Here is a 15,199-nt window from a genome sequence, read left to right on the forward strand (position 1 = left end):
CTCCCCAAACTTAACAATATTAAGATTAGGTCTTCACATGATGCTGTAAGAGAACGGACTCATCCATCATTAGACATATCCTGGAAGAGGGACTGAGGGGATTATTTCCTGAGGCTCTGGATAGTATATCACTTGAAGCACCTTATAAGAAGGGATACTGTGCTTGGCTTTACACAGGATTGCTGATTTAGGGTGATCATACAACCTGGTTTGCCAAAAGGGGTCTTTATTTATGCCTATTAGCCTGGCATAATTATTAATGAAACCATCTTTACTCCCAAGTTGTAAGAGTTTAGAAGATGAATTATATGGTTTCCCTACTGAAGGTCAGAGTAATGAGAGGTTAGAGCAGCTGCCAGCACCGTTGCCTTGGGTGAGGTTTCTGTCTCACAGGGAGTTGCAGCCAAGAATCTGAAGGATTCTGCTTCTTCACAGTCTGGATGAATAAATAATGCCATAGGGATGTGAGCCTTACCCATTACTGAATGACTGTGGGTGTCCTTGACTGCTATCCAGAGATAGTAACATCAAGTAGTCTTCTTGGCATTTGAGGGGATGAACTGTGGGTAGGAGAAGAGGAGGGGCTTTACTCATCCATGAAGTCAGCAGTTTGGGGAATAGGAGGATATGGGCTAAGAACTTCAGTCTCAGGGGATCTCATTGAATTAGGGTCATGTAAAGGGAGACACATTGCACCTTGGTGATAGAAGGCTCCTTAGTGAGGCATTTATAAAGCCCCCGCTTAATCTCAGGAAGAATGTACCGACGTTGGAACAGTTATTCATAGTTATTGAAATTTCTTAGGCCAAAAATTAAAAAGTGTATAAATGACCACCTATCTTGGGTCACTTCTTAACTTGGCATGCTTTATTATTATTGATGGTTTGGAGGCTATTTTGTAATGCAATTTATTCAGAAGGTATGTATTGGGTACCTAGAAGATGCTGGGCCACTGGGCTCAAGGCTGAGATTGGAAGAAATAGAAACCAGAATAAGATAATGTTGTTCTTGTTCATAAAGCTCATTCTCAGCATCCACTACGATATACCATTTAAGCAAATATTTAAAAATACCCCAAACAATACTGTATGTTGTTTATGGAAACATTCATATATAATGAAAGTACAAAAATATGCATGAGAATAATGCAACAACTTTTGGATACTGGTTAATCCTAAAGGGAGTGGGAGGGAAGGAAAGGGATGGCTCCAGGCTTTAGCTGTATGAAAAGCATTTTATTTTGGAGGAGGAGGGGTAGTGGGGGTGGGGAAGAGAGAGAGACATGAAATAAAAATAGCAACATTTTATCATCCATTATATCTTATTTAAATGTGTTAAATCTTAAAATATACCAGTGCACTTTTCTAAATGCCTGAAATATTTTATAATCAAAAATTAAAGTAAAAAAGGCCAGGCGCTGTGGCTCACACCTGTAATCCCAGCACTTTGGGAAGCTGAGGTGGGCAGATTACCAGAGGTCAGGAGTTCAAGACCAGCATGGCCAACATGGTGAAACCCCATGTCTACTAAAAATACAAAATTAGCCATGCGTGGTGGTGCATGCCTGTGATCCCAGCTACTTGGGAGGCTGAGTCAGGAGAATTGCTTGAACCCAGGAGGTGGAGGTTGCAGTGAGCCGGGATCATACCACTGCACTCCAGCCTGGGTGACAGAGTGAGATTCTGTCTAAAAAAAAAAAAAAAAAGAAAAAAGAAAAAGTGAAACTGTCTAAAAAAAAATTAAAGTAAAATTGTACCCAATAAATGTATACAACCATAATTTGTCAATTCACAATTAAAAAAATTAAAATTTACAACAGCCTTGTAAGGAAGATAGACCCATTAAAATGGATGGACCTTTTGTCATTACAAAGGCTTTTCCACAAAGCTGGTGAAGAAGAGAGATGGAAGGAGGAAGAGCGGGCAGAGAAGAGGGTGAGGCTAGGGCTCCTGGGGTCATGGAGTCTATGAAAAATCTGCAAGTGTGGTTGGACCATTTCACAAAAAGGGATATCTATACGCAATTGGAAGTTGTGTGAGATTCTCTAATGTGAACCTCTTCATCTACTCACATACAAGGGCCTGGTAAGAGTTGTTTTTTAAACTGAGGGAAGTGTCAGGTTCTTATCCTTGGTGATTCTGGCACAGAAAGAAATAGCATAGCAGGCACAGAATCAATAACCTACACGGTTGGTTAGCTCAGTGGAAGCGGTAGTTGAGAGTCAGAGTAGACCAAAAGGATCTACCTCTTGAGGAATTCACAGACAACTTGAGGAAGACTTTGGATTTTCACAGGGCAGGTCTTAAGCGTGAGTGAAATTGAGGCCATCTTCCCCAAAGCTGAAGAGCAGGGAGATCTCATTGGATCCTGGGTGATGCGGGACTCAGTAAACCCTTCAATGACAGTCATAAGTGAAACTCTAGGAAAAGATAGGGAAGGTATTTTCATTAAAAAAAATTTGTGGATACATAGTAGGTATATATATTTATAGGGTACATGAGATGTTTTGATAGAGGCATGCAATGCGAAAAAATCACATCATTGAGAATGGGGTATCCATCCCCTCAAGTATTTATCCTTTGAGTTACAAACAATCCAATTAACTCTTTAAGTTATTTTGAAAAGTACAATTGTTGTTATTGACTATAGTCAGTCCCCTCAAGCATTTATCCTTTGAGTTACAAACAATCCAGTTACACTCTTTAAATTATTTTAAAAGGTACAATTGTTATTATTGACTATAGTCACCCTATTGTGCTATCAAATAGTAGGTCTTATTCATTCTTTCATTTTTTTTTGTACAATATGGGGATGATAGAAGAAAGACAGGGGTAGATATAATGTGAGGGAGACAGAAAGAAGGAAGTAAGAATAAAGGCAAATGCATGTCATAGGAACTTGGAGAGAGGCACTTGGGGCTCCCCGAGGTCTCACTGAGGGATGCTTGAGGAAGAAGCAGCCATCCCGCTGGTCCTTGCTGGCTGAGAACATCCCCAGGTCCTCATGGAGCATGTGCGACAATAGAGGACTTCACTGTCCATACTCATTAGTGTCCTGAAGGAGATGGTGTTGGAGCATGGTGGCTGGACTTACCCACATGATTTGCTTTGTCCTGCCTTTCAGACTGTGGGCCACCAGGTGTTTTTTTACAAGGAGTCCTACCTGCAAACATACCAGGTACTTCCTCCAAGTTGATGATTTATGACCACAAAATGGGCTGAGGTTCACAGTCCCTTTAACACCATAGGCAAGAAAGTAATAACCTAGAAACACAAAGGAAGAGGAATTATATTTTGCCATCTGCTGCAGTCACTGACCAAGCTTTAATCTTTTTTATTTTCTAGGTCTAGCGTTAGTGGGGGGCAGGTAGTAGCTTAGTTCCTAGATGGGAAAGAAGTTGGTCACAAGCAGATGGAGTAAGGGGTGAGATGATGAGGGAGGGGTAGGGAAGAGGGAGGAGGCAAGAGCCTGGAGGACTTCAAGGGAGGAGAAGCAAAACAGGTTTCTTGGAAATGAAACTGCTTCCCCACAAGAACAGCCTGATGTGATAAGGGCAAAGTAATGAGAAACAGACAGCTCACATTTCCCTGGAAGTGCAGAGCCAAACAGCAACTGGATTTTGGCTGTTCCCAGATCACTGTATTAACCTAAGTCCCTCCCCAGGCCCCAAGTGGGAAATGGGGTGGGGGAACCTGTCTTCAAAGGCTCCCCACTGACTCCATGGCAAAACCCAAACAGCAAGCTCTCCTCTCTCCACCTCCCAACCAATATTGCTCTTACCAGCATTGCAAATAGGGGGTGAATAGTCCTCCCTCAGCCCACTGCGTCCTTCTTCCAAATCTCCCCTCCTGTGTCCCCCACAGCTGCTTCACTAAATCATCCAGCTCAGAAAGACCTGTCCACATGCTTGCCACTTATTCTCTTGCTGTGTGGAGGGCTTGTCTAATTTTAAGAGGCAGAAGGTAAGTGGAGTCTCCAATTTCATACAGCTCGCTGGGAGAAGGCCTCATTTGATAGTCCTTGTTCAAGGGAGTCAGTGGTGGGATCTGACGTTGGATCAAATGGATTACCCCTCCCACCCCCTCCTAACCCAATATTTTGGCTGAGCTCCCCCTAGGCAGGATCCCCAGAGTTTTCTGCCGCTTGTAGCAAAACAGTCTGACTTCTTGCACCATCAAATGACCATGGTTTCTGAAACCTGGCAGGAGCAGCCTGCTTCTTTGCCAGCTGGAAAGTGGAAGGGGCAGGTCTGTAAGAAGAAAGTGAGACCTTGACTTCAAGCTGAGAGATCCATGGACCTGAAAAAATAAGGCCAATGTTCTCACCCAGAGTCCTCATCAGAGCCTAAGAACAAAACTAGGGGCAATTCCAAAGCAGAGACAGCTATGCAAAGGCAAAGATGGACATCTGTCACTTCAACGAGAGCCCTGCTGAGGAGGTTAAAAGAATAAGAAGGGGCCGGGGGTGGCGACACACATGTGTAGTCCCAGCTACTTGGGAGGCTAAGGTCAGAGGATTGCCTGAACCTGGGAGGTTGAGGCTGCAGTGATCATGATTGCACCACTGCACTTAAGCCTGAGAGACAGACTGAGACCCTGTCTCAAAAAAAAAAAAAAAAAAAAAGAATAAGAAGGGGTAGTAATGTAAATTTCCCATGTTTGCTGGAGACTGGTTTCTCCACAGGGTTTCCTCACTTGGTCCAAATGGCCTCTAGATTTCTTAGTCCTAGATCCAACTTGGTGGAACATGAGCTCTCTTTTTCTTTTGTCATGGAGCCTGCGCAGCATATTGTTTGAGGTTCAGATTGCCTGTGCGTGCTGAGGGCTCTAAGTAGTGAGCTGGGTACTGCTGGGTGACTGTGGAAAGAATTGAAGTCTTGATCTGTGGGCTAACAGAAGAAGGACACATGGATTGATTTACAAATGGCTTAGTTTAGACTCACAAAGGTGTTCAGATGACTGCAAATTAAAAGGAAAAGCATGGGGTACAAAATAATCTATGTATCTGACACTTAAGAAACAATTATACAAGAGTCTTATCCACTAGAATTAAAACTCTATTCGGTTAGGGGTTTTGATTTGTTTAATTTCTTGCTGCATCCCCAGTGCCTAGTATTCTTCCTAGGCATACTGAACGTATTAGACACTCAATAAAATTAATTTGAATGAACACATCTATTCCAGCACCAAATCTTCTTTCATAGTAATACTTGTTAGAAATATTTTCTAAATTTTATTTATTTATTTACTTACTATTTTTTACAGATATCTCTCTCTGTCACCCAGGCTGGAGTGCAGTGGTGTTATCATAGCTCAGTGCAGCCTCCAAACTCCTGGACTCAAGCAATCCTCCCTCCTCAGCTTCCTGAGTAAGCTGGTGCATACCATGCTCCTGGTGCATATCACCACATTTGGCTAATTTTTCAAACATTTTTTGTAGACGTGGCATCTTGCTTTGTTGCCTAGGCTGGTCTCCAACTCTTGGCTTCAAGCAATCCTCCTGGTTCAATCTCCCAAACTGCTGGGATTACAGGCGTGAGCCACCGTGCCGGGCCTTCTAAATTTCTTGTAATTTTATAGCAGCTGGAACAGCCTCAGACAATTGTCATCTTAAGTCACAACTGCAATATGCATCTTGCCATGCCAGACTTCAGTGTTGCTGGATACAGCCCAGCAAAGGAATATTACATGGCAATTAATTTTGCATTCAAGAAGAGACTGTAAATCTGTTCATTCAACTAATATTAATTGAGATCTTACTTGAGCCAGGCACTCTACCCTGCTGGAGTAAGGACTTCATTGTTCCTTCCCTAATGGAGACTCCAGTCTGGTGGAAGTGAGAGGCATCATTACTTAGTCAAATGAATAAATATATCATTACAAATCATAATATAATGATGATGGCAGCTAACATTTACTGAATGCATAACTGCCTGCTAGGGATTGTGCTAAGCATTTTGCACGTGCTATTTAATATTCTTAAAATTGAAGTAGCCAGGTAGCCGGGTGTGGTGACTTGCGCCTGTAATCCCAGCACTTTGGGAGGCTGAGGCGGGTGGATCACCTGAGGTCGGGAGTTTGAGACCAGCCTGACCAACATGGAGAAACTCTGTCTCTACTAAAAATACAAGAACACTGAACTGAACGCTTGTTGGGATGACCTGCCTGCAGAGAGGAGCTACTGTCTCTGCTAGGAGCTGAACTCTTGTCAGGACACCCTGACTATAGAGAGGAGCTGCCCAGTGTGGGTCTTCTCTGAGCTGTTCTATTGCTCAATAAAGCTTCTCTTCATCTTGCTCACCTTCCACATGTTTGCATACCTCATTCTTCCTGGTTGCAGGACAAGAACTCAGGACCCACCAAATGGTGAGGCTAAAAGAGCTGTAAAACAAACATGGCTGAAACATGCCCCTTGCTCACCACGTTGTGGGTGAAGAGAAGGAGAGAAAAGCTGCAGCCCTTCAGGAAGCCCAGACCTGGGAGCTCCCTGAGTCAGGGTTATGACTCCCTCTTCGGGGCCCTGCAGTTCCTGGCATCTCCAAGCTTCCAGGCGCCACTGCATTCCCTGGTGCCAGCTGGAGAAGCTGCTTCCGGTGTGCCTGGTCAGCCATAGCCTCACAGAGAGCCGGTGCCCATGCTGGCACCTGGAGCTGCCTACCCTGTGGTAGCAGCAGGCGTGTCTGACTACACAGTGACTGGACCCCACGCTCCCTCACACACCCCTCGTTCACTCACACACCCCTCGCTGCTCCATGCCTGACTCAGTCTCCCTTGGAGACATGGGATCCAGGCTGGTAGCATGAGCTGAGTGCAGCCTGCCAGGCCAAAACAGAGGAACAAGCCCAGCAGGCCTGAGTAAAACTCGGGCAAAGGCGTCACTGGCCACAGGTTTCTAGCCAGAAAAGTGACACCCCAAAGATCTCGTAACAGTAATTTACATTCCCACCAGCAATGCATAAGCATTCCCTTTTCACCATATCCATGCCAAGATCTCTTGTTTTTTGACTTTTTAATAATGGCCATTCTGGCTGGGATAAGGTGGTGGTATCTTGTGGTTTTAATTTGCATTTCCCTGATGAGCATTTTTTTCATGTTTCTTTGTCATTTGTATGTATCTTCTTTTGAGAAATGTCTATTCATGCCATTTGCCCACTTTTTGATGGGATTATTATTTTTTTTTCTGGCTGATTTGTTTGAGTTCCTTGTAGAAGCTGGATATTAGACCTTTGTCAGATACATAGTTTGTAAGTATTTTCTCCCTCTCCATGAGTTGTCTGTTTGCTCTTTTGATTATTTCTTTTGCTGTGCAGAAGCTTTTTAGTTTAATTAGGTCCCATTTATTTACTTTTGATTTTGTTGCATTTGCTTTTGAGGTCTTAGTCATAAATTCTTTGCCTACGCCAATGTCCAGAAGAGAAAAGCTAGTATATTTTTGAAACAGAAAGTCGGTGAATGATGTAATGATGATTAATCCTATGGCCCATCATGCTCAAATATAAGAGAACCAATGCCACAATTAAAATATAAAACTCAAAATTTATTTTTCCACTCTTAACTTTAAGATTAGTAGTTTACCCAGCACTTTGGGAGCCTAAGGCGGGCGGATCACAAGGTCAGGAGATCCAGACCATCCTGGCTAACACGGGGAAACCCCGTCTCTACTGAAAATACAAAAAATTAGCCGGGCGTGGCTGTGTTCACCTGTAGTCCCAGCTACTTGGGAGGCTGAGGCAGGAGGATGGCACGAACCCGGGAGGCGGAGCTTGCAATCAGCCAAGATCACACCTCCGCACTCCAGCCTGGGTGACAGAGTGAGACTCTGTCTCAAAAAAAAAAAAAAAAAAAAGATTAGTAGTTTAATATCAGCAAAACAATATTATCCATCACATTAAAGTAATGCCTCTGATTTGAACTTTATTAGCTGAGTAGAGTTTGACATTTATTTTATAAATTGGTGTACGTTATATTGTTGTATAAGTATAAAGAGCTTATGCTTATTTTATATTTGTAGATATTTAAGTAACCTTATGATAAAAATAAAATACTGTAAATCAACACCAGTTTTTTACACTAGTGATTTACACTAGTGTCTGTGAAACTTTTTTCTCCTCTTTATGGGAGACTATTTGTTACTGAATTTTGTGATGACAATATTATTTTAATTTTTCTATATCAAAATTACTCATCGATGATATACTGACTGGCACTACATATTAATGACTGTCATTTGAACAATAATCACTTCGAAGCTCTCCCCTCCAAATGCACAGTGCATATGCATAACATGTATGAGTCTATCTACGCAATGCTTTTAGCTTTGAAATGCATATTCGCTATAACTGCATTTATCAAAATTTTATCTAAAATATACTACATTTCTACTATGTTTCATATACATATGCAGATTACATCATGGAACTATAACAATAGCTCTATGAAGTATACACTAATACTGGACCCATTTTATTGGTAAGCAAGGTGAGGCTCAAAGATAAAAAGTGAATTGTTCAAGGTTATAGGGTTAGTGACACAGAGAAGGGATTCAACTGAAACAATATGACTCTCTATATGTTCTCTTAACCATCAATTTTTGATAGCTTGTCCTTTAGTAATACCTATAATTTGTGTATAGATTGATTTTCTCCATTAGACATGAACTCTTGTAAAGCAAAAATAGTGTCTTAATTTTTTAACAACTTTAATTGAGGTAAAATTCACATACCCTATAAAGCACTCATTTGTATAATTCAGTGGTTTTGTGCATGTAACATTATTACTTTTTATAAATTGTGATTATATATAATAAAATTTGTCGTTTGTTCATTTTAAGTGTACAATTCCGTGACGTTAATTCCATTTACAATGTTGTGCAACCACCTTCTCTATCTATTTCCAAACTTTTTCATGACCCCAAACAAAAACTCTGTAACCATTAAGCAATAATTCCCTATTCCCCTCTTCCCCAACACCCTGGTAATCTCTAATCTACTTTCTATCCTTATGAATTTGCCTAGAATGGTACATTATTGATCTTTATTCCCCATTACCTTGAACAGATGCCAAACTTGTAGGAAGTGGTCAATCCATATGTGTTGAACCAATGAGGAATAAAGACATGTTGTCCTTGCATCTTTGCCTAGACTATAATTTTTTTAAATGCTCCTCATTCTTCTGCACCAACATTCCTTCTTATACCGTCTTCATTTACAACCCAGTTTATTAACTTATCCTCTCTAGGCAACTCTCCTCTTGTCCATGCCCTTATGCTCTATCATCCAGAAATATATAACATACTGCTTCAGCTGCACAGAGGTAAATGAGCTGATAAAACAGCCAAAGATTCTGAGATAAATGAAAAAGGCTCCCACACAATCAAATGAATGACCATGACTAAGGGCATCTCACATGGGCATAGATGATTAAATAGCAAGTCCCTGAACCGCTATCACTAGAAGGTATAGAAAATGAATTTTCTGTAAGAATTCACATCTTTAAGCAATGAGAGATGCATTTTCAAGCTGAACTCACCTGAATGTCATTCTCTGTCAACAAAAGCCATGGAGGTAACCAACAACCTCTTCTTTCTACAGTACAGAACAGAGAAGGGCAAGAGGAGGAGCAGGTTTAGCAGAGAGGCAACACTAGGACACGTTGTTTCTGAAGTGGTTTACGAATGACAAGTAGAAGTGGTGAATACAAAATGAAAATTAGAGGAGGTAGTTCTTCCAGTTGTTTAAAAAGAGAGAGAAATAAGCAACAGCTGCAGCTTGTGTTCTGCTATTTGAAGGTGAACTCTTCCTTTAGAATTTCAGACTTTTAGCAAGAGCATAGCGGTTGAAACTACAGAAATGATGTTGATACACTTAAATTCAGTACTTTCAGCAGTTGCAAATAGATAAAGAATTTTCTGCATTTTGTATAAAACCACCGATAGAATAAAGTAATAGTGGCCAGGCACAGTGGCTCACACCTTTAATCCCAGCACTTTAGGAAGCTGAGGTGGGTGGATCACGAGGTCAGGAGTTCAAGACCAGCCTGACCAGGATGGTGTAACCCCATCTCTACTCAAAATACAAAAATTAGCCAGGTGTGGTGGTGGGCGCTTGTAATCCCAGCTACTCAGGAGGCTGAGGCAGAGAATTGTTTGAACCCGGGAGGCGGAGGTTGCAGTGAGCCGAGATCGTGCTCCGGCCTGGGCGACAGAGCGAGACTCACTCTCAAAAAAAGAAAAAAAAGCAATAGTAATATATGGATCCATATATTAAAACAATAAGTAATATATGGATCCATATATATTAAGACAACAAGTAATATATGGATCAATAATTAAAACAAAGAATGGGATCAATGGACTATTAAAAACATGAACAAGGTGAGAGAGATAAGAGGGAAAAGGAAAGAGGGGAGAATATTCAAAACATGAACAAGGTGAGAGAGATGAGAGGGAAAAGGAAAGAGGAGAGAAAAAAGAGACTCTAGGACATACCAAGACAGAGGTTTTGCCCTGAGCTACACCTGAATAAGAATTCACTAATTTCTTAAAAACGAGGAAATGAAATTTAATACTGGAACACTATATATTTCTTTTATATCATATGTATAGATTTATGCTTAGGTTAACAACTTAGTAAAGTGAATGTTGTTTCTCCCATATTGTGGATTAAGTCATTCTTAACTAATAATTTTGTGGTCTTTAAGGAGTCCCAGATCAAATCCATACCTGGGTCACTTGTTTGCAATAGGCACTATAAAAAATTATATTGAAGATTCTGTTGCTAAGCTAAGCAGTGCCCCCTGAAGATTGTTGCCTTGACAAGGATAATCACTCTTGGATGAGTTAGACATTGCAGAGGTACTTGATGGGTGACCTGCATGGGCCCTTTCTCAGAGCCTTATTACCATGTATTTTTCCAAACACTTAGTAGAGATAAGAGTTGGCCTCATAAACCTTAGTTATATTCATTAGGTCCTAGGCCAGTTTATTCTTTCATTTAGGAAGTATATATTGAGTATAGACTCTGCATCAGGGGCTTTACTGTGTAAAATGCTGGGAGACCATGAGAATACCTGTCAGTGTACAATTTTCAAAATGTTAAAAACATAATTCTCATGAAAAACACAGAGAGCAAATGTCAAAGTTGTATTTGAGTCATTCATGAGGGATTCATCAAGATAATCAAGCCGATTCAAAGAAAGATATGGGGTAAAAAAAATATGCTATATATACATATATGAATACATATGTACACGTAGAAAAGGAGAGAGAGAGATAGAAGAAGAGAGTCAGTGTAACCAAAAAAAGTGCTGGAATAAGATTTCTAAATTGGATTAAAAAACGGTCAATTTCTACAGTATAGTAAAATCGTAACTTTGGGGGTAATAATTCTGTCTACTAGACAAAAATCATTTACATATTATCAGTTTCCTACAAGTTCGACCTTAACTTTACAGAGTCTGGCCCTTTATTAAAGTAAAAAGTACGTCAAATGAAAACCAGTTGACCCATGGACAGGCTTATTACCCAATGCTCTATGACATGGACAGAACACGCAGTCATCCTTCTTTCCTTATTTCTAAGTTTTGGGTGATCTTTCTTCACATGATGAACAAAAGCAGAGTCTCTACGCTCAAGGATCTATCACCTAGTCACATTATCATTGCATTACCGATTACACAAATACATGGAGATTTCAACTGTGTTGAGAGTTGTGAAGGAGGGTACACAATGGTTATAAGCGTTTACAACAGGGATTTTTCTAAGCAGGGGATCAGGAAGGCACCAGTGAGGAAGGAGACACCAGAGGGGGAAACACTGGGGAACATTGGGCAGCAGTGAACCAGATGGGCCCTCATTTCTTCCCTACCCACACATCTCTCCATGGCTTTAAGCACCATGTATGTGACGATTTCTCTCACACGTACACATTTAGTCCTTTCTCTCCTCAAAACTTCAGACCTGAGAGTTCACTTGGATGGCACACAGGCATCTCACCTTGGCATGTTCAAAGCAGAATTCTCAGTCCTGCTCACACCAAACATCAACCCTTCTCATAGCCTTTCTGTTTTAGTAAGTGGCACCACCGTCCCTCCAATTGATCAAAACAAAGGTTTAGGAATTCTTTCCGATTTTTCTCTTTCCCTCACTCTTTCCCTACCCCAAAGCAGTTTGTCAATTAACACTGCCTGCTCCTCCCTTATAGTATGCAAAATCCACCACTTTCACACCACTACCCAGGGCCAAGACATCAACATCCCCTCTCTCGTGAACTATTTCGATGTTTGCATCAAGACTTCATTCTCCACTTAGCAGCCAAAAGGTAAATCTCAGCTAAAAGGTAAATCCTATCCTGTCGCTCTTCTAAAATCCCTCCAGTGGTAATTGGAATAAAATCTAAACTCCTCCCACTGACTCACACAGCCCTACGACACCCGACATTCGTAACTTTTGACTCAACTGTTACTATTTCCACTCCCACCCCGAGCCCCACCCCTAACTCCACTCTGGTCACACAATCCTTCTTTCAGTTCTTCAAACATTCCATGCTTATTCCCAGCTTATGGCCTTTGAGCTTGTAGTTCTCTCTTTCTGACATATTTTTCCTTGTTACTTTTGCCTGTCTGTCTCCTTTCGTTATCCAGATCTCAAGCTTAAATATTACATCTTTAGAAAGGTCTTCCCTAACCACCCATCCAACCTACACCTAGTTTCTCTCCATCAGATCTTTTGACTTTAATTCTCTGCATGATATCATCATGAGCTGCTATTTCTTCTTGTTTACTTCCTCTTTTTTCTCTGTCTGCCCTTCCCAACCCAACCCCTCCATACATGTCTTGAATTTTAGTTGTAACTCCAGTGCCTACAACAGTGCTTAACACATAGCAGGTTCTAGAAAATAGTTTTTGAATACATGAACAAGCAAAGAGGGAAAGGACAATCACTCAGACAAAAAGAGACAAAAGGAACATAAAGGACTGAAAAAAAAATTCAGCGTAGTGAGAAGCTGGGAGCACAGAGAGTAGGAGGGAGCAGGGTGAAAAGGACAGCGGAGAGCAGAAGCCTCCAGCCCACGCAGCACTCGGAGGGATTTTAAGGAGTTTCATCTTCATCCAAATACTAATGAGAAGGCAGACACAGGGCTGAGAAAAGGATAATATGCTAGTGATCTTGAACTCAAACTGAAAGAGACTTAATAGGAAAAATAAGGCCACTGCTGTAGTGATGGGCCCCCGGGTAGTCAGAGCAGAAATGCACTGACCCACATCAGTTCATTTCTCTCCCCATGACACACACAGTCATCATCGCTTCCAGCCTCGCCACCATAAAGTGAACAACAGCCCATGGAATGAACTTTCACTTCTTCAAGAGCATAATGCTGCTTTCCAACCCAGGCCCGCCCTGCATGCGGTTTCCTCTACATACAAAGCTCCTCCAACTTCCACATGCCTAGTTAACTCCTTTTTTCCCCTTCATTTCTCTGCTGAAACCTCATTTTCTCAGGAAAAGCCTTCTTGGACCCTCTCCCCGCCCCATACTGTGTCAGGGCCCACTGTTATAGTTCCCTGAACTGTAACTCCAAGAAATTACCATTATTTCTTTCATAGCAGTAATCAGTATCACATGCGGTTGAAAATGAAAGCTGTTAGACTGCGTAGCATCCCAGATTTTCTACGTGGTAGCTGTGTAAACATAGGCAAATTATATAATCTCCTTGAAGACTTCAGTTTCATCATCTGTAAAATAGGAATAATAGTCCCTACTTCAAAAATTTTTTTTTTTTTTTTTTTTTTTTGAGACGGTGTTTCGCCTTTGTTGCCCAGGCTGGAGTGCAGTGGCGCGATCTCGGCCCACCGCAACCTCTGCCTCCGGGTTCAAGAGATTCTCCTCCTCTCAGGGGAGGCCTTCCCATGCCCCGATAGTGCAGAGATGCCTGACTGTGCAGCCTGGGTTGGGTGGCTGCAGCTGTGCCCGAGGGGGTGGGGCTCCTTCCTGCTCTGTGGAGTGGGAGGCCCGAGTCTGCAGCCATGACTTGGGCTGTTGTAGCTGCACATGGGGAATTCCCTCCCCATCAGCTCGGAAGTGTTGTGATTCCCACTTGTTGCCAGCTCCACGGAGTGTGCAGCCCTGGCTGAACTTCGCTGTTGCAGCCAGCGTAATGGTAGCGGCTGCCCCAGATGGGCTGCAGGCACCATCATTAGCACAGCCCTCTAGGAAAAGCATTATGGCGATTTCTCAAAGAACTAAAAGTAAATCTACCATTCAATCCAGCAGTCCTACTACTGGGTATCTACCCTAAGGAAAAGAAGTAGTGATATTGAAAAGACGCCTGCATGTATATGTTTATGGCAGCACAACTCACAATTGCAAAGATAATGGACCATCAATTGATAAGTGGATAATGAAAATGTGTTATATATACACCATGGAATACTACTCAGGCATAAAAAATGAACAAAATGATGTCTTTTGCAGCAACTTGGATGGAGTTAGAGGCTATCATTCTAAGTGAAGTAACTCAGAAATGGAAAACCAAATATATATTCTGACTTCTAAGTGGGAGCTAAGCTATGGGTACACAAAAGCATACAGAGAGGTATAATGGACACTGGATACTCAGAAGTGGGGGGAGTGAGCGGGGGTGAGGGATAAAAAATCACATATTGGGTACAATGTACACTCCTTGGTGACCAGTGCACTAAAATCTGACTTCACCACTATACAATTCATCCATATGACCAAAAACCACTTGTACCCCAAAAGCTATTGAAATAACAAGATTATATGTATATGCGATTATATATATATAATTATATATATGTGTGTTTTCCTGGTTTATATATATAATTTATATATATACATATATATACGTATATATATGTATATATACAAAACCAGGAGAAATTCTAACTGGGTTAAATATATAAATATATATTTATAATTTCTTGTTTGTTTGTTTGAGACAGAGTCTCACTCTATCACCCCGGCTGGAGCGCAGTGGCGCCATCTTGGCTCACCGTAACCTCTGCCTCCTGGGTTCAAGCGATTCTCATGCCTCAGCCTCTTAACGTAGCTGGGTTTACAGGCATGTGCCATCCTACCCTGCTAATTTTTGTAATTTTAGTAGAGACAGGGCTTTGCCATGTTGACCAGGCTGGTATCAAACTCCTGACCTCAAGCAATTGGTCTGCCTTGACCTCCCAAA

Source organism: Pan troglodytes, chromosome 19 (genome assembly GCF_028858775.2).
Source record: "Pan troglodytes isolate AG18354 chromosome 19, NHGRI_mPanTro3-v2.0_pri, whole genome shotgun sequence".
NCBI classification, from domain to species: Eukaryota; Metazoa; Chordata; class Mammalia; order Primates; family Hominidae; genus Pan; species Pan troglodytes.